The 26,291-nt window shown below is 44.8% G+C and overlaps 1 long non-coding RNA gene across 1 annotated transcript in view; it reads right to left on the bottom strand.

Annotated features, from left to right (window-relative positions):
• The window catches only part of LOC137545115 (uncharacterized), a 31,715-nt gene extending 5,769 nt beyond the window's left edge, over positions 1 to 25,946 (bottom strand). Inside the window, exons 1-2 of the long non-coding RNA XR_011025992.1 lie at positions 25,360 to 25,946; positions 4,545 to 4,628 (exon numbers count right to left, since the gene is read on the bottom strand). This is a non-coding gene — a long non-coding RNA (uncharacterized lncRNA). The remainder of the gene's footprint in view (positions 1 to 4,544; positions 4,629 to 25,359) is intronic.
• Between the last annotated feature and the right edge of the window lie 345 nt (positions 25,947 to 26,291).

Below are 26,291 nucleotides of genomic sequence, written 5' to 3'. Positions count from 1 at the left end.
TGCTTCCCTATTCACAGAGGAGCTCGTACAGAATAACACAGTGTGCAGTGAATATTAATGAGCCATGTGGCTAGGAACAATAGCGGACTCCTGCAGAGTACTCTTCCCGGAGATTTATCTGTGCTGTGGCTGGACTGAGTTAGAAGCTGCTGAAACTTGATCCCGTCTTCTCCTTAGCAGCCGAGGGGAGGGCCCCAGAATGCTTTGCAGTATGGAATGCGGCTTGCGTCCTCCTTAGGAGCTTAGCTTTGCTGATAAGCACACATTAAATGTAAGAGAGATTTTTATCTTTAGTAATGTCTTTTTGGCTTCTGTCTAAACTGTTTAACACAGGAGAATAGAGGTTTAAATTAGCTTCTGCAGCCTGACAGTTACTCTTTAATGACAAAGGCTTCAATCTTGCTACAGTCGGTCATTGGGTGTCTGGGGTCCAAATTCACTAAAGGGGCAGGGCCATAAAGAGCCAATCAGATTTCCTTGCTGAATAAACTGCTTCCATTCACACATTTTTTATGCCAGGAACCTGAAAGCTTACAAACCTCTTTCTTGAGTGACTGTGTATCAAGGTTACAAAAGTGGACGGAGCCAAAAACAAATTTCACTTATAAAATATAAACTGCAGCCATTACACTGTTAATGGCAGAATTCTCAAACTTTGTACAGTTGGTCACAGCAGGGCCGGAATTACCATAGGAAAAATAGGCAATTGTCCCAGGGCCCCAGAGCCTGTAGTGGCCCCCAAGTTGTCCCTCCCCGGGACTCTGCAGAGTATTTTAAGTTGGGAGGTGATTGAGGGAGGGTCAGCAGCCGGCTCAGGGGCCCAGGATGGAAATTTATCTGCAACAAAGGGCCTCTAATGACGCTTTTTGGTCGGGGGGGTATCTGTTGGGGGGCCCCCAGGCTAATTTTGTCCTAGGGCCCCATTGTTACTTCAACCGGCCCTGGATCACAGGATGACTGGGATTAATATTCAGGAAAAGGGGTGGAGCCTACAACGGCCAATCAAAATTCACCTGTTGATTTTCAAGGGGAATATTAAAATTGCTGCCATTACACTGTTAACCTACTTGCCGGTTATCCCGAGCTGAGTTTGGGGTAACCCGCGCAGGAGAATTGCTCAGGCCCCACTGGGCCGATTTTCACAATTTTTTTTTTATTGCACACAGCTAGCACTTTGCTAGCTGCGTGCATAACTCGATCGCCGCCGCTCACCACCGATGCGCCGCTACCCGCCGCGCCGCACCCCCCAGACCCCTTGCGCAGCCTGGCCAAACAGTGTCAGGCAGCGCTGAGGGGTGGATCGGGACTCCCTCTGACGTCACAACGTCGATGACATCGATGATGTCATCGCGATCGTCGCCATGGCGATGGGCAGAGCAGGGACAAGGTCCTCCAGCACCCAAGGCTGAGACACCAAAGTGCGCCCCTCCATCACTCCCACCCCAGCCGTCACACACTGATTGCTATTAGACTAAGAGGGCCACAGGGCCCACAACCTCCCCAACACCTTAATCTCTAGTTATCTGGCGTGCAGTCACTGCTAGGTATCCCCTTTTCTTATTTCTTTCTGCTTCATACACTATTAGGAATGACAGCTGAATGAATTGTGCGCCCCCTACTACACTGCGCCCTGAGGCTGGAGCCTCTCCAGCCTATGCCTCAGCCCGGCCCTGGCGATGGGGGAAGCCATGCAGGAAATCCCGTTCTGAACGGGATTTCCTGCTTGCGCAGATCGCCGAAGGCGATCGGAGTGGGTGGGGGGATGCCGCTGCTCAGCGGCTATAATGTAGCTAGCGCTAGGTTAGCTACATGGTTTAAAAAAATAAAAATTTAAAAAAGTGCTGCGCTGCCCCCTTGCCGCAATAATTGGAACGGCAAGGGGGTTAATAGTAGATGCCTCAAACTTAGTACAGTTGGTCACTGGGTGACTGAGGTTCAAATTCAGAAAGGAGGCGGAGCCGCAAACAGTAAATCAGATTTGTTTAATTTCAATAAGAATATACACATTATTGATACCAAGGACCCAAAAGCTCATAAACTTGGTAATTGAGTGACTGTATGTCAAGGTTAGAATAAGTATGCAGTGCCAACAACTAAATTTTTTACATGGGAAAATATAAACTGCATCCCCTTTTCACTGTTAATGGCAGGGTTCTCATACTTTGCACAGTTGGTCCCTGGGTGACTGGGATTGATATTCATAAATGTGGGTGGAGCCTACAGCAGCCAATCAAAATTCACCTATTGATTTTCAAGGGGAATATTTACATTGCTACTATTTTACACTGTTAATGGCAGAGGGCTTAACCACTTGCCGACCGCCCACTATCTATGGGCGTCGGCAAAGTGGCATGCCCAGGACCACGTAACGCCGATGGGCGTCGGGTTCTGAGACTCGTTCTGGCTGGGTATCGCGCGCTGTGATGCACGCGCATCTGCTGGCAATAGGCTCCGCCCACCCGCGACGTCAACCCCCCGGCCGTTCGGAAGTGCCAGCGGGATGTTAACCCTGCGATCGCCGCTACAAAGTGTATAATACACTTTGTAATGTATACAAAGTGTATTATACAGGCTGCCTCCTGCCCCGGTGGCCCCAGTGATCGAGGGACCACCAGGGCAGGCTGCAGCCCTCCCTGTCTGCACCCAAGCACACTGATTTGCCCCCCCTGCCCCCTGATCACCCACAGCACTCCTCAGACCCCCCCTGCCCACCCCCCAGAGCCCTGTTTGCACCCAATCACCCCCCTAATCACTTATCAATCACTCCCTGTCATTATCTGTCAACGCCATTTTTTAGATTAGGTCCTAAACTGCCCCCTGGGGGCTCCTGATCACCCCCCCCCACACACTCTCAGATTCTCGGCAGACCCCCCCCCCCCTGTGTACTGTATACATCTATTCTCCCCTGTAATCACCTGCCAATCACCTGTCAATCAAAAATCAATAACCCCCTGTCACTGCCACCCATCAGCTCAGACCCTAACCTGCCCTTTGTGGGCGCCTGATCACCCGCCTACAACCTCAGATAGCCCGCAGACCCACCCTCAGATCACCTCTGAAAGCGCATTGTTTACATCTGCTCTCCCCTCTAATCACCCAGTGATCACCCATCAATCACCCATCACCACCTGTCACTGCTACCCATCAGATCAGACCCTAATCTGCCCCTTGCGGGCACCCAATCAGCCAATCCATGAAAAGTGGGCGGAGCATTAAACAGCCAATCATATTTCACCCATTCATTTTCAATAGGAAAATGTGAACTGCAGCCATTCATAGACTGTTAATTGCAGGGTTCTCAAACTTGGCAAACTTGGTCACTGGGTGAATGAGATTAGGATTCAGGAAAGTGGATGGAGCCTACAACAGCCAATCAAAATTCAGCTATTGATTTTCAAATGGAAGATTTAAATTGCTGCCATTCTTACACTGTTAATGGCAGAGCTTTCAAACTTGCTACAGTCGGTCATTGACTGGGGTTTAAATTCACTAAAGGGGCGGGGCCACAAACAGCTAATCACAATCTGAAAGAGGTGCTCAGCGTTGATGATACTGGCAGTTGCTGTTTACTCCTATCTATTATTGCCTGATGAAGAGGGTTTGTATCCCGCCTAACGCGTTGCACTTTATTTGAAGTATCCAATAAAATGGTTTTGACTTAAAATCTACACATGTTCTGCTTGGAGGAGGTAAGTCCACCACTACCTTCTCTATTACCAAGATGGGTTTTTAAGTTCTTTTAGTGTTTTTTACTCTGTTGGCGCCTCTGTTATCCTATTATCTACATCAAGTCCACCTTTGGTGGAGGGTTGTACCCTTCCTTCTTCTACTACAAGAGCGACTTTTTAATCCTGAGTGGGGTCAGGACAATCTCCCCACCTGCTTTGACAGTGGTTGCCTACTTGGTAACCCTGGTTTGTGAGTATTAAACTAATATTTTTACTCTTCCAATTATACATTACCAGTACATACTACACTATATTGGGCTCTTGGTGTTCTCTCTTTTTCTAGCAACACATATGTGATATAATTTTATTCAGAAGGCGCAACCAAATTGCAGAAAAAAAACATATAATTTTGACATATTTGACGTAAAAATACCTTTTTTATTTTTTCTTCCCAAACATTCTATCAAAATCCACCAATAATCTAAGCAACCAAGATTTTCAATGCACCCATGGATACTTCAGAGGTTGTAGTTTACTGAATGGGATCATTTTTGGTGGGAATTGGACAGTCTCTTTACCTCAGACTTCATTGAAAGCGGCCTACATTTATGCTCTTTGAAAGCTTAATTTGTCACCATTTTTTGAACCCACAGAAACAATCTAGCCACACATAACTGATATCGTTTTATTCAGAAAGATTTACCCAGCACTTTTTTGGGTGACTGCCCACAATACTGCATGTGGTGTCTCAGCAATTGCAGAAATAAATGACATAATTGAAAGGAAAAAAAAGCCCTATTTTGTTCTCATACATTCAATCAAATTCCGCCAATAATCTATACAGCCAAAATTATCAATGCCCCCACTGATGGATACCTTAGGTGGTCTAGTTTTCTGAATGGTGTCACTTTTGACCGGAATTTGTCTCTTTACCTTACACTTCATTGAAAGCGGCCTATGCTGGAAAATACAAGCGTGTGATTAAGTTCAATCATTGACAACTTTTTCAGGACACTGCATTTTACTACAGAAATAGTCTAGCCACACATATCTAGTATTGTTTTATTCAGAAGGGACTAGTAGTGAATCATTTTGGGGGTAAATTTCTAGAATATTCTAAAGCATGTCTGTGAAAAAAACTGACAAACTTACATATCTGAAAAAAAAATGAATTTTTCAGTTTGTTGTTATACATTCCATCCAATTCCACCAATAATTTGTGCAGTCAAAATTCTTATCACCCCCATCGATGGATACCTCGGGGGGTTTAGTTTCATGAATGGTTTAATTTTTGGCAAGAATTGACAGTCTCTTTACCTCAGACTTCATTGAAAGCAGCCTATGCTGGAAAATATAAGCATGTGATTTATGCTCTTTAAAAGTTCAATTATTGACTTTATCTGGACTTTGCTTTTTACTACAGAAATAGTCTAGGCAGTAGGCACACATATCTGATATTGTTTTATTCACAAGGGAACACTGAAACATTTTTAAGGTGAATTTCTACAATACACCAAAGCATGTCTGTGAAAAAAGGGAAAACTGACATATCTGAATAAAAAAATAAATTTTTCATTTTGGTGATATACATTCCACCAATAATCTGTGCAGTCAACATTCTCAATGCCCCCATCGATTAATACCTCAAGTGGTTTAGTTTATCAAATGGAGTCATTTTGGGAGGATTTTTACTATTACAATGGCTCAGTGCTTCAAGAGAAGTGATGTACACTGCAGAAAACAAGCATTGTCACTTTTGTTCACTGAAAGGCTAAATTACAGCTTTTTTTTCACAGTCTCTACAATGTGCCCAAGAAGATGGAAGTGTCAGAATATGAAGACGAGCGGCATGGAGTGCACTGACAGTGAGGCGGCGGCCTAGGTGAGTTAACCCCTGCAAACAGGTTCACCTTCTTAAGGGGGAAATAATCAGTGGTAGGAAAGTGGCTTTAATGTGTTCTTCGTGTACAAAGTCATGATTCTAGGCCAATAATTTTTTATCTATGTATTTACATATAACATAAAATCTGATAGAAACTGCCGGAAGGTCCCATCTACTCCCACCAGACACCACTGGTCAAGTCAGGCAAGTGATGTCATAATAGCATGTGTACCTCTGGTGATGTCAGGGAAGTGATGTCATAATAGCAGCTTATGTGTATATAAGCAGGTGCAGAGCTTCCACAGGGTCACTTTTGCCTTCTTTAGCGATACTGAAGGAGATTGATTTTGCTCTTGAGCAAGTCTCATTAGTGATATTCTCATTGGTGAACTATGTTTCGCTTCCGTAAAAGGCGCAACAGAGTTGTGCCTTTTAATGCTGCACCAGAGCCCGCACCATCGGCTAGGCGCACAGTCCGGGCAGCTCTGAGTAACATCAGGGCAGCCTTGGGCAGACTGATCTGCCACTGTAGACCTGCCCCATCTAACGGGCCTTCTGCAGCAGTGCAGGAATATCCAGTATTAGATGATTCCGGTCATGTGGAGGAGGGAGTAGCTGCTGACCCAGCGCCGGAATATCAGATATTGGATGTTTTACCTTATGTGGAGGAAAAGGAAGAAGCTGGTAAGTACTACATCAATATGGCTGGGATTTTACTAGGCGGTGCGTGAAAGGTTGCGTTTTACTGCATATGCGTTTGTGCATTTTTTGTTATAATGAAGTGCGCTGCATGTTCGTTTGTTGTTCGCGCATGCGTTTCGCACATGCATTTTGTTTGCGTTTTACTGCGTTTGTGTTTCCCACATATGAACCGCAAGTGTGGTTGTGTGTGTTTTTGTTCGGTTTGTTTGCATTTTTTATATGCGTTTTATAAAACATTTTTGGAATGTGGCCAGTATAAAAACACATTTTCCATGTCCTCTTTGGCTCATCTCTAGGAATTCAACAGGAGGAGGACATACATAAAATGAATGAAAAAAAAAACATTAAAAAAATCTCAATAAAATGCTATACTTCTGCATCACCATTGGCATACATTATGTGCCTTTTAGATGAGATTTGGAAAAATGTGCAGCGTTGCATTTTAAAAATACAGATTGCAGAATGGAAACAAATACGTTTCTTCATGTGGCCCATTGACTTATATGTGTCACTGCTAGTATTTTACACAACACTAGCATTTCTGCCTAGTGTGTTCCTACCCTATATGTTATTACACATCCCAAATACATAGGTTAATATTGAGAAATCTATAGCAATGAGTGTACAGCAATCAGAACAATAATGAGTGCTGACTGGTTGCTATTATCTTGGGGATACACCTGGGGGGGGGGGGGGCTCTCTCCCTGCTCTGGCGCCCTGGGTAATTGACCAGTTTGCCCCTTTGGAAGCACTGGCCCTCGTTCTCAGTATAGAGTGTTGGTCCAATTGGCAATGTGATTGGTTGAATCAAGCAATGTGATTAGTCCAATTGATTTCACTAATAATAATCATCCTGGAGTGTGTGGAGATGTAAGCAACGACTAACTCACCTAGTCCGGTGCCTCCCTTCTGATGCGTTCCATGTCGCTCTCTCCTATTCTGACACTTCCACCTTTTACAGCAGGACTTACAATCCTGAAGATGAAAGTGTCAGAAAAGAAAGAGCGGCGTGGAGCGCGCAGAGAGAGAGGCGGTGGCCTAGGTGAGTTAACCCCTGCTAACAGGTTAACATTGTTGTTAAGGGGAAATAACCTGTGTTAGGGAAGTGGCTATACAAAGCCATGATTCTAGGCTAATCATTTTTTTATCTTTGTGTTCACAGATGATTTCGGTCATGTGGAGGAGGTAGTAGCTGGGAAACCAGCGCCGGAATATCAGTCATCGGACTTTTCACCTCATGTGGAGAAGGAGGAAGAGAAACAAGTTGGTAAGTACTACATCTTTTATGGTATTACGCATCCCAAATACATAGGTTAATATTGAGAAATCTATAGCAATAAATGTACGCAGTCAGAACAATAATGAGTGCTTGGGGATAGACCTGAGGGCCCATTGCCCTGCACTGGGGCCCTGGGCAATTGGCCATTTTCCCCCTCTGGAAGCACTGGCCCTGTGCTTAGTATAGAGGGTTATTTCCTTGAGACAAGTATTTCCAAAATGAAGGGAGCACAACCTGCTCTTCTTGGTTGTAGTGCTGAGGCCTGGGGAAGGCCCTACACTGTAAACAACCGTGTTTATGATGTCATAATAACTTCCAAGCCAGCCTCTGTGTGAGCTTTGCACATGCCCCATTGACTGACATGGAACATTTGTAGATCTCTTCTACTCATAAAGTAGAGTCAACCTTAATATAGGTGTGTAAAAATAATTTGGGATACCCAAAAGTGGGTGGAGCTAAAAACACCAGCAAATAAAAATGTAGCTATTTTCTATACTCTTTTTCTCCTACAGTTTTAGGAGTATAGGGGTGAAACTTTGTACATCGTTGGCCTTTAGCAGTGTAGGTGTACTTGCACTTTTTTTTTTTTTTAGTCATTCCACCCTCCATACCCCGGGGCCGGCCCACCAAAGACCCTAGTTTTTCCTATAGACTTTAATTGGAAAATCTGAAACTGCTGACACCCGTACAGCTTTAAAGCTAAACTTGCCAAGCTTGTTTCACACATTCATGTGGTTAACCTGAATCATTCGGTCACATTTTAAGGATTAAAAAAAGTGGGTGGAGCCACAAACGACCAATCACGGTTCACCCATTTACTTCAATGAGAAAATGTAAGAACATATCATTTTCACATTATTAATGCCACAGTATCCAAACTTGCCACAATCAGTCACCTGGCAACTAGGGATACAATTCTGAAAAAGTGGGTGGAACCTACAACAGCCAATGAATTTTCACAGATGGATTTTCAACCGTAATAGTGACATTTTTGCCATTCTTACACTCTTAATAGAAGGTCTGTGGCTCCTGCACATTGCAAATCCCATTTGAGATTTTGATTTGCGATTCTGATTTTCCCTGAAGGCTATCAACTCAAGCAGAAGAATGGAGAAAAAAGATCAAAATCACAAATCAGAATTGCATGTAGTGTGCAAGAGGCCTCAAACTTGACACGAGGACCCATCAAACTCCACAATTCATGCAGTGTTATTGGTCTAATCATGCAATGTGATTGGTCTAATTTGACTGGTCCAATCTGATTGGTCTAGTCATGGAATGTGCTTGGATCAATCTGATTTGTCCAATCATGCAATTTGATCTGAATAATCCAATGTGTCCAATTATGCTATTTGATTGGTCCAATATGATTGGTCCAATTATTCAATGTGATTAGTCCTATCCGATTGGTCTAAAGGTGGCCACCAACAATGAAATTCGCTGAACAATTGTTTAAGAACGATTCTTCGTATGAAAGATTGGAAATGATCATTTGTGACCACTAATTAGAAACAAAATTCTCCTAACCAACCCGATCAGATTAATTAAATCGATTCAATTTTTGGATCAATCCTGTCAATCTGATTGTGTTAGTTGAGTGGTTTTTGTCCATTAATGGTCCTAGACGATAATTTCTGATTGTTCATACAAAGAACTATTTGTAAATGATTGTTCGGCAAATTGTATCGCTAGAGGCTACGTTTTTCATGCAGTGTAATTGGTACAATTAAATTAGTCTAATCATGCAATGTTATTGTTCAATATGATTAGTCCAATTATACTATTTGATTGGTCAATCTGATTAGTCCAATTGTTGGATGTGATTGGTCCTATCTGATTGGTCTAATTGTGCAAAATAATTGGTCCAATCAGATTGGTCCAATTTTGCATTGTGATTGTTCCAATCATGCAATGTGATTAGTCCAAATGATTTCATTAATAATAATCATCCTGAAGTGTGTAGGATTATAGGCAATGACTAACTTACCTACTTCAGCGCTTCCCTTCTGATGCATTCCACGTCGCTCTCCATCTTCTGACACTTCCACCTTTACAGCAGGACTTACAGTCCAGAAGATGGAAGTGTCAGAAGATGAAGAGCAGCGTGGAGCGCGCAGAGAGAGAGGCGGTGGCCTAGGTGAGTTAACCCCTGCTAACAGGTTAACTTGGTTGTTAAGGGGAAATAACCTGTGTTAGGAAAGTGGCTATAATGTGTTCTACATGTACAAAGCCATGATTCTAGGCTAATCATTTTTTTATCTTTGGGTTCACAGATGATTTCGGTCATGTGGAGGAGGTAGTAGCTGGGAAACCAGCGCCGGAATATCAGTCATCGGACTTTTCACCTCATGTGGAGAAGGAGGAAGAGAAAGAAGTTGGTAAGTACTACATCTTTTATGGTATTACGCATCCCAAATACATAGGTTAATATTGAGAAATCTATAGCAATAAATGTATGCAGTCAGAACAATAATGAGTGCTTGGGGATAGACCTGAGGGCCCATTGCCCTGCACTGGGGCCCTGGGCAATTGGCCATTTTCCCCCTCTGGAAGCACTGGCCCTGTGCTTAGTATAGAGTGTTATTTCCTTGAGACAAGTATTTCCAAAATGAAGGGAGCACAACCTGCTTGGTTGTAGTGCTGAGGCCTGGGGAAGGCCCTACATGGTAAACAACAGTGTTTTTAAAGGGGTTTATGATGTCATAATAACTTCCAAGCCGGCCTCTGTGTGAGCTTTGCACACGCCCCATTGACTGACATGGAACATTTGTAGATCTCTTCTACTCAAAGTAGAGTCAACCTGAATATAGGTGTGTAAAAATGATTTGGGATACCCAAAAGTGGGCAGAGCTAAAAACAAATAAAAAATGTAGCTATTTTCTATACTCTTTTTCTCCTACAGTTTTAGGAGTAGTAGTTGTGAAACTTTTCACACCTTTGGCCATTAGCAGTGTAGGTTTACTTGCATTTTTTTTCTTAGTTATTCCACCCTCTATGCCCCTGGGTCAGCCCACCAAAGACCCCAGTTTTTCCCATAGACTTTATTTGGAAAATCTGATACTGCCGCCACCCGTACAGCTCTGAAGCTAAACTTGCCAAACTTGGGTCACATATTCATGGGGTCATCCTGAATAATTCAGTCACATTTTGGGGATTCAAAAAAGTGGGTGGAGCCACAAACTGCCAATCACATTTCACCCGTTTACTTCAATGAGAAAATGTAAGAACCCATCGTTTTCACAGTATTAACCCTCTGGGGGATAATCCCGAGCTGAGCTCGGGGTAAGCCGCCACAAAGGATTTCTCAGGCCCTGGTGGGCCGATTTGCATAATTTTTTTTTGTTGCACGCAGCTAGCACTTTGCTAGCTGCGTGTATATACCGATCGCCGCCGCTCCGCGCTGATTCGCCGCTATCCGCCGTGCCGCGCCGCTCCCTCCCCCCAAGACCCCGTGCGCAGCCTGGCCAATCAGTGCCAGGCAGCGCTGAGGGGTGGATCGGGACTCCCTCTGACGTCACGACGTCGTTGACGTCGATGACGTCATCCCGATCGTCGCCATGGCGACGGGGGAAGCCAAACAGGAAATCCCGTTCTGAACGGGATTTCCTGTTTGCTTTGATTGCCGGAGGCGATCGGAGGGGGTCTAGGGATGCCGCTGCACAGCGGCTATCATGTAGCGAGCCCTTGGCTCGCTACATGATTTAAAAAATAAAAATTTTTAAAAAATAGTGCTGCGCCACCTCCTGGGCGATATAATTGTATCCCCCAGGAGGTTAATGCCACAGTATCCAAACTTGCCACAATCAGTCACTGGGCGACCAGGAATAAAATTCTAAAAAAGTGGGTGGAACCTACAACAACCAATTCATTTTCACCAATGGATTTTGAATAGGAATAGTGAAATTTATGCCATTCTTACTCTCTTAATAGAAAGTCCTTAGGCTCCATGTACATTGCAAATACGATTTGTGATTGTGAATTGCGATTCCGATTTTCCCTGGATGCTATCAACTCACGGAGAAAAATGCAGGAAAAAACGCAGCATGCAATACCAATTCAAAATCACAGATTTGCATTGCATGTAAATCATGTAAAAGTCGCAAATCAGAATCACATGTAGAGTGCAAGAGGCCTCAAACCTGACACTTGGACCCATCAAATTCCAAAACTGGTGCAGTGGTTTTGGTCAAATCATGCAATATAATTGGTCCAATCTGATTGGTCTAATCTGATTGGTCTAGTCATGCAATGTGCTTGACCAATCTAGTTTGTCCAATGGTGCAATTTGATTGGTCAAATCTGATTTGTCCAATTGTGCAGTTTGATTGGTCCAATTTGATTGTTCCAATTACTCAATGTGATTAGTCCTATTTGATTGGTCTAAAGGTGGCCACTAACTATGAAATTTGCTGAATTTGTTTATGAATGATTCTTCGTATGAACGATTGGAAATGATCATTTGTGACCACTAATTGGAAAAAAATATCCTAATCAATCCAATCAGATTAATGAAATTGATTCAATTTTTGAATTAATCCTGTCAATCTGATCAGATTAGTTAGTATTTTTTGTCCATTAATGGTCCTAGACGATAATTTCTGATTGTGCATAAAAAATAATGTGTAAACGATCATTCAGCAAGTTTGGCCAATTATGTAATTTGATTGGTCCAATCAGATTGGACCAATCATGCAATGTGATTTGTCCAATCATGTACTGTGATTAATCCAATGGATTTCACACAAAAAATTCATCGTGGAGCGTGTGGGATTATAAGCAACGGCCAACTCACCTAGTCCGGTGCTTCCCTTCTGATGCGTTCCACGTCGCTCTCCATCTTCTGACACTTCCACCTTTACAGCAGGACTTACAGTCCTGAAGATGAAAGTGTCAGAAAAGGAAGAGCGGCGTGGAGCGCGCAGAGAGAGAGGCGGTGGCCTAGGTGAGTTAACCCCTGCTAACAGGTTAACTTGGTTGTTAAGGGGAAATAACCTGTGTTAGGAAAGTGGCTATAATGTGTTCTACACGTACAAAGCCATGATTCTAGGCTAATCATTTTTATCTTTGTGTTCACAGATGATTTTGGTCATGTGGAGGAGGTAGTAGCTGGGAAACCAGCGCCGGAATACCAGTTATCTGACTCTTCACCTCATGTGGAGAAGGAGGAAGAAGCTGGTAAGTATTACATTATTATATACTAGCTGATTGCCCGGCATTGCCCGGGTATTTATTTGGCTGGTGTTGGCTCCACCTACTTTTTCTAACCCTAACACACAATTACTCACTGACCAAGTTTGTGAGCTTTGCATTGTTTGGCACCAATAATTTGCATTGAAATGAAACAAATCTAATTGGCTGTGTGTGGCTCCACCTTCTTTTCTGAATTTGAACCCCAGTCACCCAATAACCAACTGTACCAGGTTTGAGGCCTGTGCCATTAACAGTGCAAGAATCGTAGCAATTAAATATTCCCCTTGAAAAGCAATAGGTAAAGTTTGATTCACTTTTGTAGGCTCCACCCACTTTTCTGAATATTAATCCCACTCACCCAGTGACCAACTGTGCAACGTTTAAAAACCCTGCCATTAACAGAATTGCTGCAGTTTACATTTTCCCAGTGAAATTTGTATTTGTCTCCAGCCACTGATGACCCGGCGTTGCCTGTGTATGTATTTGACTGGTGTTGGCTCCGCCCACTTTCTAACCCTAACACACAAACACAAAATGACCAAGTTTGTGAGCTTTGGGGTCCTTGGCATCAATAATTTGTATATTCCCATAGAAATTAAACAAATCAGATAGGCTGTTTGTGGCTCCACCCCTCTCCAGCATTTGAACCCCAGTCACCCAATGACCAACTGTAGCAGGTTTGAGGCATCTGCTATTAACAGTGTAAAAATGGCAGCAATTTAAATATTCCACTTGAAAATCAACAGGTGAATTTTGATTGGCTATTATAGGCTTCACCCACTTCCCTGAATATTAATCTCAGTCACTCAGTGACCATCAGGGCAAAGATTGGGAACCCTGAAATAAACAGTGTAAGAATGGCTACAGTTTACACTTTCCCAGTGAAATTTGTTTTTGGCTCCGCCCACTTTTTGTAACCTGGACACAAAGTCACTACTCAATGCCCAAGTTTGTGAGTTTTGGGGGCCTTGGCATCAATAATTTGTATTTTCCCATGAAATGAAACAAATCTGATTACCTGTTTGTGGTTCTGTCCCTTTTCTGAATTTGAACCTCAGTGACCCAATGACCAACTGTACCAGGTTTGAGTCTTGTGCCATTAACAGTGCAAGAATGGCAGCAATTTTAATATTCTCCTTGAAAAGTGACATGTGATTTTTGATTGGCATTTTTAGGCTCCACCCACTTTTCTGAATATTAATCCCAGTCACCCAGTAACCAGCTATGCTAAGTTTGAGAACCCTGCCGTTAACAGTGAAGAAGAGCTGCAGTATACAATTTCCCAGAAAAATCTGTTTTTAACTCCACCCACTTTTTGTAACCTTGACACACAGTCACTACTCAATGACCAAGTTTGTGAGTTTTTGGGTTCCTGGCATCAAAATTGTGCTAATGGAAGCAGTTTATCCAGCAAAGAAATCTGGCTGTTTTTTGCTCCGCCCCTTTACTGAATTTGAGCCCCAAACACTTAACGCCCGACTGTAGCAGGTTTGAGGCCTCTGCCATTAACAGTGTGAGAATGGCTGCAGTTTCAATATTCCCCTTGAAAATCAATAGGTGAATTTTGATTGGCTCTTGTAGGCTCCACCTACTTTTCCAAATATTAATCCTAGTCACCCAGTGACCAACTGTGTGAAGTTTGAGAACCTTGTAAGAAAAGCTGCAGTTTGCATTTCCCCATGTAAAAAGTTAGTTGTTTTTGTCTCCGCCCACTATTTCTAATCTTGACATACAGTCACTTAATGACCAAGTTTATGAGCTTTGGGGTGTTTGGCATCAATAAGTTGCATTTTACCATTGAAATTAAACAAATCTGATTGGCTGTTTTTGGCCCGCTACCTTCAGAATTTAAACCCCAGCCTCCCAGTGACTGACTGTAGCAGATTTTAGGCCTCTGCCAAAATCAAAAGGTGAATTTTGATTGGCTGCTGTAGGCTCCACCCACTTTTCTGAATATTAGTCCCAGTCACCCAGGGGCCAACTGTGTCACGTTTGAGAACCCTGCCAATAACAGAATGGCTGAAATCAATCTAACAAATCTGATTGGCTGTTTGTGGCTCCACCCCTTTAGTGAATTTGGACCCCAGTCACCCAATGACTGACTGTATCAGGTTTGAGGCCTCTGCCACTAACAGTGTAAGAATGGTAGCAATGTGAATATCCCCCTTGAAAATCAATAGGTACATTTTGATTGGCTGTTGTAGGCTCCACCCACATTTCTGAATATTCATCCCAGTCACCCAGTGGCCAATTGTGTAAAGTTTGGGAACCCTGCAATGTAAAAAATGAAGTTGTTGGCACCGCCCACTTTTTCTAACCTTGACATACAGTCACTCAATCATCAAGTTTATCAGCTTTGGGGTCCTTGGTATCAATACTTTGTATATTCCCATTGAAAAACAAACAAATCTGGCTGTTTGTGGCTCCGCCCCTTCCTGAATTTGGACCCTAGTCACCCAGTGACCAACTGTACCAGGTTTGAGGCATCTGCTATTACCAGTATAAGAGAATGGTAGCAGATGAAACATTCCCTTTGAAAATCAAAAGGTGAATTTTTATTGGCTGTTGTAGGCTCCACCCACCTTCCAAAATCCTAATCTGTCACCCAATGACCAACTGTGCAAAGTTTGAGAACCCTGCTATTAACGGTGTAAGAATGGCTGCAGTTTATATTTTCCAGTGAAATTTGTTTTTAGCTCCGCCCACTTTTTGTAACCTTGACACATAGTCACTCAATCAGGAATCAGGAATCAGGAATCAGGAATACTTTATTTCGCCAAGCATGACTGGGTCATGCCCGGAATTGGGTTTGGCACGGTACATATAGCTCCGAAGAGGCAGCAATAGAACAGAAGTTGTATTACACTATATAACACAGAGGACAAGCATTAACATTCACATTACATTACACTAAGCATTTACATTCACATTATATTACACTAACATTTGCCTTACATGCAAGAGCAGCAGTTATACCCGTACAAGGACAAGAAGACAAGAGTGGCCTATCATTAGTTGTTGTGAGCAGATGGGAGTATGTGGAGGGAATTGAGGAGGCTGACTGCCACGGGAAAGAAAGAGTTACTGTGTCTGGAAGTCCTTGTGGAGATGGCCTGAAGCCTCCGTCCCAGTGGGAGCTGACAGAAGTAGCGGTGGCCCGGGTGGGTGGAATCGTTAGCGATCCTCAGTGCCCTTGATTTCAGCCTTCTCTTGTGTAGGAGGTCAAGTGGGGGAAGAGGTCTCCCAATGACCCTCTCCGCTGCCCTGATGACTCTCTGAAGTGTGAGCCTGTCGCTAGCGGCGGCTCCAGTGTACCAGACCAGGATGGAGGAGCAGAGAATCGATTCAATGGTGGCAGAGTAGAAGCTGTTCAAGATCTCTGGGGCCATGCCGAACTTCCTCAGCTGACGGAGGAAGTAGAGTCTCTGCTGGGCTTTTCTTTGGATGGCAGTGATGTTAGGCCTCCAGCTGAGGTCACTGGAGATGGTAGTGCCCAGGAGGCGGGCACAAGGCACTCTGGCCACTTCCGTACCGTCAATGTGAATTGGTGGAGGGGTGGGTGCGGACTTCCTGAAGTCGACGATTAGCTCGACAGTTTTTGTAGTGTTCAGCACAAGCTTGTTCTCCTTGCACCATTGGGAGATGCTTTCCACCTGCTGACCGTACTCCTGGATGTTGTCCTTGGTGATGAGACCGACAATGGTGGTGTCGTCGGCGAACTTGATAACCTTGACCGAGTCCGCCTTGGATCTGCAGTTGTTTGTATAGAGGGAGAACAGCAGTGGAGACAAGACACAGCCTTGAGGGGCACCTGTATTCATGATCATGGGTTGTGAGTGGATGCCACCCAGCCTGACAGTTTGGGACCTGTTGGTGAGAAAGTCTGTGATCCAGAGGCGCAGGCTTGGGTGCACACCAAGTGTGGCTAGTTCTTCCTGTAGGATGCGCGGACAAATAGTGTTGAATGCCGAGCTAAAGTCCAGGAGTAGAATTCTGGCATACGTGCCTGGTCTGTCAAGGTGGTCATAAATGGACTCCAGGCAGATGTTAATAGCATCGTCAGTGGACCTGTTCGCCCTATACGCGAACTAATGGGGGTCTAGAAGGGGCAGGGTGGAGATCTTGAGGTTGGATAGGACTACTCGCTCCAGAGTTTTCATTATGATGGACGTAAGGGCTACCGGCCTGAAGTTGTTCAGGTCGGGGACCCCCTGTTTCTTCGGGACAGGTATGATGGTCGACCTCTTGAAGCATCTGGGGACTGTGCCTTCACTTAGTGATCTGGTGAAGATGGCGGAGAGGATGGGAGCGAGTTGCCTGGAACAGGTTTTCAGGCAAGCTGGAGACTGGAAACTCACCAAGTGTGTGAGTTTTCAGGTTCCTGGCATCAAAAATGTGTGATTTGAAGCAGTTTATCCACCAAGGAAATCTGATTGGCTGTATGTGGCCCCGCCCCTTTAGTGAATTTGGACCCCAGTCACCCACTGACTGACTGTAGCAAGTTTGAAGCCTCTGCCATTAAAAGTGTAAGAATAGCAGCAGTTTAAATATTCCCCTTGAAAATCAAGAGATGAATTTTGATTGGCTGTTATAGGCTCCACCCATTTTCTTGAATCTTAATCGCATTCACCGAGTGACCAAGTGCGCCAAGTTTGAGAACCCTGCGATTAACAGTCTAAGAATGGCTGCAGTTTACATTTGACCATGTAAAATGAACGGCTGAAATTTGATTTGCTGTTTTATGCTCCGCCCACTTTTCCTGGATTTGTAACCTCGGTCACCAAGTGACCAACTGTGCCAAGTGTGGGGACTCTGGCTTGATTACTGTGAGAATGGCAGCCTTTTACATTTTTTCCATTGACTTGAATGGGTGAAATCTGATTAGCTGTTTGTAGCTCCGCCCACATGTGCAGGGGGGCCGCGAGACCCCCAGAACATATCATCCCAGGTAGTAAGGGATCTGTGTACCAAGTTTCGTTCAAATCGGTCAAGCCGTTTTTGCGTGATCGCGGCACATACACACATACATACATACATACATACATCCGATTTTATATATATAGATTACTAGTAGACCCAATCACGTTTAACAACTGGCTCTAGGTCTTTTTTCTACCGCCGCCACCAGTGCGCATGCAAGCGCCCATGCACGCGCACCCACCACGCACGCACACGCATATGCCAGCCACGCCCACCTCGCTCGCCCTGCCCACCTCGCTCGCCTGCCCACCTTGCTCCCTGGTCCCGTCCAGCTTTCCGTACTGTGCACATGCACAGTAGCAAATAACAGGGACACAGGGACAGCTGGACGCAGCGACACTGGGAGATTATTATAGAGAAGTACGCATCCCAAATACATAGGTTAATATTGAGAAATCTATAGCAACGAGTGTACAGCAGTCAGAACAATAATGAGTGCTGACTGGGTGCTATTATCTTGGGGATACACCTAGGGGCCCCTCCCCCTGATCTGGGGCCTGGGCAATTGACCATTTTGCCCCTCTGGAAGCACTGGTCCTGTGCTCAGAATAGAGTGTTTTTTCCTTGAGACAAGTATTTCCCAAATGAAGGGAGCACAACTTGCTGTTTAAGGATTAAAAAATGTGGGTGGAGTCACAAACTACCAATCACATTTTACCCATTTACTTCATTAAGAATGTAAAATGTAATTTAAAATTAATGTAAAAATCATTGTCACAGTATTAAAGCCAGAGTATCCGAACTTGGCACAGTCGGTTACTGGGTGACTGCGGTTAAAATTCGGAAAAAGTGGGTGGAACCTACAATAGCCAATTAATTTTCACAATGGATTTAGGGAATAGTGAAATGTATGCCATTCTTATAATATTAATGGGAGGGTCCTCAAACTTGACACTTAAACTAATCATATTCCACAATTGGTGCCATGTTATTGGTCCGGTCCAGTCTAATTGGTTCATTTGGTGCAATCTTGCAATATACTTTGTCCAATCTGAATGGTCCAGTCCTGCAATGTGGTTGGTTCAATCTGATTGGTCCAATCATGCAATTTGATTGGTACAATCTGATATGTCCAAACATGCAATTTGATTGGTACAATTCTGCAGTGTGATTGGTCCAATCTGCTTAGTCTAATCGTGCAATGTTACTGGTTCAATTGTGCAATGTGATTTGTCCAACTGATTTCACATAAAAAGAATATTCCCTGGCTGTGTGGGGTAGTGTAAGCATGGGCTAACTCACCTATTTTGGCACCTCCCCTTTGATACGCACCACGTCACTCTCCATCTTCTGACACGTCCGCCTTTACAGCAGGACTTCCGGTTTAGAAGATGGAAGTGCCAGAAGATGAAGAGCGACGTGGAGCACTTTAGAAGGGAGGCGGCAGCCTAGTAAGTTTACCCCTGCTAACACAGCCCATGCCCCAGTGCATTCTGGGATGATATCGCCCATTCTTAGTAATAAGCAATGAGTTTTTATACTAGGGATGGTAAATTTCTGCTATATATTTATTTTCCTATAGGAGAGACCATCGAGCAATATGTGAATGTTATGATGATGTGATAAATTTGTAGGACTTTCGATTGGCAAGTCACGGTCGCATTGAACACATCTCACTTCTGCTTCTTTTGCATAATAAAAGTGATGCAGGATCAATAGGATCCAGACCAGCTAATCAAAAGGTTCCTGCACTGTGATCACATGATCAGCCCATCACATTTCTCCATGATCTCTAGTTTAGGGGAAATTCTAGGGTAAAATGTTCATCTCTTTACCCACAAGCAGGAGAATGCTGGCTACCTTATAGAGGAGTAGAGATAAGTGTGAGAAGGTCCCGGCAGGAAAGATGTGGATGAGCACAAGCAGATCTCTCACTACCTATTAATCTCAGCGAGACATCTGCTAGTGTAGGGCTACCTTACAATCATGTATAAGCTTTGATCATGTATATGCTTTAAAATATAGGACATCTCAGTGGATGATATTAATGTGATTTCTCTTTCTCTTCCAAGGGCCGAGTGGAATCCAGACCATCAGGACACCACTGTCTGTGGACAGCTTCGACTTCCATCAACTTATTGGAGATGGATCATTTGGCAAGGTTTACCTTGCTACCCATCGAGGCAATAACCAACAGCTGGCCATCAAAATGGTCAAGAAAAGACCGTTTATAAAGAAAACTGACCCTAAGGCCATCTTCAATGAGCGTCAGGTCTTGCAGACTCTTAGGAAGGGTCCCTATATCACCCAGCTCTTTGGTACATTCCAGTCAGAGGTAAGTATTATTCCATTCCACTATTAGCTCTCTCATTTTATCCTGTACCTATGTAACCCTTCTATTCCCCAAGAGCTCATAGAGATAAATGTAGAAAGACAGCACTCTGTGAAACAGATGATTATCCAGCATAAATGGCCCGCTGACACTTACTTAACTTGTCATGAGGTGTGCCATCCCTGAAATTGGTCTCCTTGTGTAGTATGAGACCCCTTTACCCTGGTGCTGCAATAGTATAACCAAGATTTATACTTTGTCCTTTTCCACCACTAGACCAGCTTTCTTACAGCTCCCCTCTACGATCAGCAGCCCCTCTCTTTCTTGTACGGCCACTTGTTGCTGCCCACATGCAGCTTTCCTATTCTATTTGCAGCCTCCTCTACCATATGCAGAAAACTCTCTTCAATGTCCAGTCACCCCCTTTGAGCAGGAGCCACCCAAGGCCTGGGCCTCTGTGGCCTTTACAGAACCCTGGCCTTGGGTATAATGGGTGCCCATGTTATGTATGCAAGAAAAAGGGTTGCAAGGAAATTTGGGCGCCCAATTTCAGCTACTAGAATATCAAAAAAATGTACAGATATTCTAAGCTTTAAAAGCATAAATTACCGTAGTGAAATATCGGTAAATAATACTGATATTTTAATACAACATAACTCTATTCTCATATAGAACCATCCCCTACCGAAGCCTAACCTTACCCACCCCATGCCTAACCCTTAACCCCCCCACATACACAGCTAACCTTACCCACCCCCATGCCTAACCCTTAACCCCCCCACATACACAGCTAACCTTACCCACCCCATGCCTAACCCTTAACCCCCCCACATACACAGCTAACCTTACCCACCCCCATGCCTAACCCTTAACCCCCCCACATACACAGCTAACCTTACCCACCCCCATGCCTAAACCTTAACCTCCTCACATACACAGCTAACCTTACCCACCCCATGCCTAACCCTTAACCCCCCCACATACACAGCTAATCTTACCCACCCCCATGCCTAACCCATAAAAACACCCCCTCCCACATACACACCTAACCTTAACCACCCCCCATGCCTAACCCTTAACCCCCCCCACATACACAGCTAACCTAAACTACCCCCATGCCTAACCCTTAACCCCCCACATACACAGCTAACCTAAACTACCCCCATGCCTAACCCTTAAACCCTCCACGTACACAGCCAACCTTACCCACCCCCATGCCTAACCCTTAACCCCCCACATACACACCAAACCATAACCACCCCCCATGACTAACCTTAACTGACCCCTCCCCCCACATACACACCTAACCTAAACTACCCCCATGCCTAACCCTTAAAAACACCCCCCACACATACACACCTAACCTTACCCAACCCCCATGCCTAACCCTTGAACCCCCCCCCCCACATACACACCTAACCTTAACCACTCCCATGCCTAACCCTTAACCCCCTTCCCCCCACATATACAGCTAACCCTACCCACCCCCATGCCTAACCCTTAAAAACACTTCCCACATACACACCTAACCTTTATCACCCCCCACAACTAACCTTAAATGACCCCCACATACACACCTAACCTTAACCACCCCCATACCTAACCCTTGAAAACACCCCCCCACATACACACCTAACCTTAACCACCCCCATGCCTAACCCTTAAACCCCCCCCCCCCCATACACAGCTAACCTTTCTCAGACCCCGTGCCTAACCCTAAAAACACCCCTCCTAATGCTCACCTAACCTTAACTGACCCCCCTGCCAATCCACCACAATAACAATGATAGGACGCCATCACATGCGCCAATATAAATTGCAGCTATGGGGCTTGATTCACAAAGACGTGATAACAGCTATCACAGCAATTATCACGCGATCTGCTGCTCGCAAAGGTTTGCGCGCGTAAAAGATTATGTCGCCTGTTAAACAAACGTTCGTGCGCGGCAGAGCGCGTGATAACTGCTGTGACAGCTGTTATCGCTCTTTTGTGAATCAAGGCCATAGTGTGAAATTTGGGCACCCAATAAATAGTGGGTGCCTCTGGGATAGCCACATTTCCCGCTATAGCCATCATTTATAATGGCACCTATGGTGGCACCCAAGTCTCTGCTGATAGCGGGAGCCCAGATGTCCTGCTTCCCATGTAAAGGTCGCCATACATGTAGCAATGATGGGCAGATTCCGCCAAGAGACAAATCTCTCTCTAATCAAATCTGATTAGAGAGGGATCTGTTGGCTGCCCATACACTGCAGGACGATTCCTAATCAATCCTATTCTGAAATTGATCCAGAATTGGCCTTGTAAGGCGGTCCCCCTCATGTGTAATGTGCCCAGTGCACTATACATCACCTGACCATGGCCACTGCTTATCCTCCGCTGTCCCCCGCTGGCTCCGGGTGCTTCATCCATACACTCACCCCATGGACAGGTCATGCATAGTGCGCTGGGCACTGAGGGGATCATTAACCACTTCACCACTGAAGGGTTTTACCCCTTGAGCACCAGAGCAATTTTCACCTTTCAGCACTCCTTCCATTCATTCGTCTATAACTTTATTATTACTTATCGCAATGAAATGAACTAAACCTTGTTTTTTTCACCACCAATTAGGCTTTCTTTAGGTGGGACATTATTTTATTCTAAATGTGTTTTAATGGGAAAATAGGAAAAAATGTGGGGGAAAAATTGATATTTTTCAGTTTTCTTCCATTATAGTTTTTAAACAATGCATGCTACTGTAATTAAAACACATGAAATGTATTTGCCCATTTGTCCCGGTTATAAAACCATTTAAATTATGTCCCTATCACAATGTTTGGCGCCAATATTTTATTTGGAAATAAAGGTGCATTTTCTTCAGTTTTGCATGCATCCCTAATTACAAGCCCATAGTTTATAAAGTAACAGTGTTATACCCTCTTGACATAAATATTTAAAAAGTTCATTCCCTAAGGTAACTATTTATGTTTGTTTTTTTTTATTGTATTTTTTTTTTAATTAAATAAAAATTGGGGAGTGTGGGAGGTAATGAGTTAATCTATTGTGCAAAACGAATGTATTTGTATATGTAAAATGCTTTAGGGTGTAGTTTTACTATGAGTCTTTGTTCATGCGACCTGTAAGCGTCCAGAAGGACGCTTACAGGAAGCACTATGAGGCTGGGAAAATCACAATGATCGCGCTGTTTCTCATAGAAGCAGCAGATCATTGCGGGGGCTTAGATCAACGAACGGGAATGGATTTTCCCGTTCATTAATCTCCGGGCGAGCGGGCGGCGGTGTGCACGAGCGGCGGGAGCGCGGACAGCGGCGGTAGCGCGGGAGGTACGGATTTCTCCGTCCCTTGGTTTTATAAGGGTGGAAAAAGAGACGGAGAAATCCGTACCGCGGGGGGTAAAGTGGTTAAACATTGGGGAGAAGTGTCAGGGTTTCGTCACCTTCGTTGCTCATCCCGTTATCACTCACCATTACCGCCGCTCACCCCAATGAGTATTTTGGCCCTGCATTTTGCAGCATGTCCGACTGATTACTGCAACCAATGTTGGTCTGAAATTTGTCGCATAGTCGAGCAGGCGTGCAATTGGTGGCCCCAATTTTTATCCAATTCTGATTATAATGATCAAATTGGATGGTTGCTCAGCCGCTAAGTCGCCTAATGTATAGCCACCTTCACACCTGTTCAGACATATTATACTCGGGCCGGATTTACCATAAGGCACTACAGGCATGCGCCTACATGCGCCTGATGATGAAAATGCGGCTAACTCCCCACCCTGAGCGCCCCCTTCTTCCTTCCTTATCCAGAGTCCTGATGAGAGTGTAAATGAGAGGTTACTTACCCTGCTCTCTGCATTCCACTGATCAGATCTCTCTTCAGTCAAGGGCACCTCTAGCTACTTAATACTACTGAGGTTCTTCTAGCTACCTAATACTAAGGGGCACCTGTAACTGTATCTGTGACGGACAAGGGAAGTAAGGGAGAAGTGACAGCTGGGCCAGCCAGCACACTTGCGGTGTGGTTGGGCGGGTGTCTGTAGGGTCATGGAGGGCGAAGTCTAAGGTGCCAGTACATCTGTGCCTATAGGCTCCTGTGAGGTAAATCTGGGCTTGATTATACTGGTGCAGTGCTACATCTCACCACTAGAGGGAGAAGTCAACAAGAGCTGCTGAGAACATTTTCTTGATGAACGGAATCTATTAAATGACTGAAAAGATGTAAAACAGCAGTAAATAGCTGTCCAGTGTTCCGCATACAAGTTCCAGTGCAGAGGTAGCAGAGCTATATGCGGTGTCATTGCCCTGGAACTTAATATAGAGCTTCCGGGGGAGTCTTATATCACACAGTAGTTATGCCTTATGACAGATTCCCTTAAAGGGAAGGTGCAGGGAGGGTGGAGAAAAAATAAAAATCAATTTCCACTTACCTGGGGCTTCCTCCAGCCCGTGGCAGGCAGGAGGTGCCCTCGCCGCCGCTCCGCAGGCTCCCGGTGGTCTCCGGTGGCCGACCCAACCTGGCCAGGCCGGCTGCCAGGTCAGGCTCTTCTGCGCTCCAAGCCCTGGCACTTCTGCGTCCCACGCGGGCGTGCTGACGTCATCGGACGTCCTCCGGGCTGTACTGCGCATGTGCAGTAGTTCTCCATGCTCTGCTGCTCCATGCTCTGTACACACACTGCTGCTCCATGCTCTGCACACACGCTGCTGCTCCATGCTCTGTACACACGCTGCTGCTCCATGCTCTGTACACACACTGCTGCTCCATGCTCTGCACACACGCTGCTGCTCCATGCTCTGTACACACGCTGCTGCTCCATGCTCTGTACACACACTGCTGCTCCATGCTCTGCACACACGCTGCTGCTCCATGCTCTGTACACACGCTGCTGCTCCATGCTCTGTACACACGCTGCTGCTCCATGCTCTGTACACACACTGCTGCTCCATGCTCTGCACACATGCTGCTGCTCCATGCTCTGTACACACGCTGCTGCTCCATGCTCTGTACACACGCTGCTGCTACATCCAAAGTCAAATGTAGTAGGGAAAGAAAAGGGGCAGTGCTGTGAGCTGCAGAATGCCTGCAGATATTCTGGTGTCTCAACTTCTGCGTGTCCACAGATACTGCACTGGCCCTGGTCCGAGGGGGGATTCTGTACAGTTTAATCCCCCCAGCGTTTGCCAATGTAAGATGACCTGAGGGGTGGGCCCACAGATACAGAGGGTACACGATGCCACACAGACACAGACAACGGTTCTTACCCAGCACTAAAGTTTACTGAATAGTAATAAAGAATAAATAGCCGGGCATTTATAAACTGTCAGATAACAAAAGAATAAATCATACAGTGACAGAAATACTGTCTAACCTAAAACAACTAACTCTTACTAAGTATCCTCTCCAAGTCCACGAAACAGCCTGGCTGCACCTGAATGTTCCTGCGTGGTCTATGTCTTCGGGGTGCACCCTTAAGTATTGCTCAATACTATTTTTAATCCACAGTTAATATGTCCGTCTTGTAATCCACAGGTAATATGTCCGCCTTTGAATCCACAGATAATATGTCCGTCTTGTAATCCACAGATAATATGTCCGTCTCTTTACACAAGGCTTCCCTATTTGTAATTCCAGGCCAAGCAAAGTATGTCTCTGGCAATGTACTGTACTATATAAAATGTCACTGGTAGGCACTATGATGCAGCAAAGCTGCACTTACACTCCCTTAGGTACTTTGAGCAGCTTTCAGTCCTTCTAGATCCACAGGTCTTTCAACAGCCTCACTGCACAGACGTGTAACCCCCGGATAATTCACAGCAAAAATGTATTTACGTGCTGTAGTAAAGTCCCCTCTGTGGGCCACAAGTTCCTCTCAGGCTCCTCAGAGATGTATTCTGCAATCCTATGCAGTCACCAGAGCACCAGATTCTGCAGCTCTTCACAGCAGCCACTGGCAAACACAGCTATCACTTCCTGTCGCCCCCGGCAACCCCTCCTATTTAAATAATCTGTGATGCATTAATCTAATTTGTTCATGCAGCCACAAACTTGTAATTATGCTTCACTAGCACACCTATGGGGTTCAGATTACTCCCCTAAATTAGCCTTAATCACATTTTGAAAGGTTAAAGAATATACGTTTTCATTACTATACACTGCATTGTAACTATTCTTTATCCTTTTCCTTCAATATACTAACTGAAGTGAATAGTGCAGGTACATTACTACAGATACATTGCAGAACATGGCTCCATACCCTTACACCTGTGCACCCCCCAATGAGGAATAGTGGACACACTTGTGGTCCAAAACCTCTCTGTACA

Source organism: Hyperolius riggenbachi, chromosome 2 (genome assembly GCF_040937935.1).
Source record: "Hyperolius riggenbachi isolate aHypRig1 chromosome 2, aHypRig1.pri, whole genome shotgun sequence".
NCBI classification, from domain to species: Eukaryota; Metazoa; Chordata; class Amphibia; order Anura; family Hyperoliidae; genus Hyperolius; species Hyperolius riggenbachi.
This window is presented reverse-complemented; position numbering and strand designations above follow the sequence as displayed.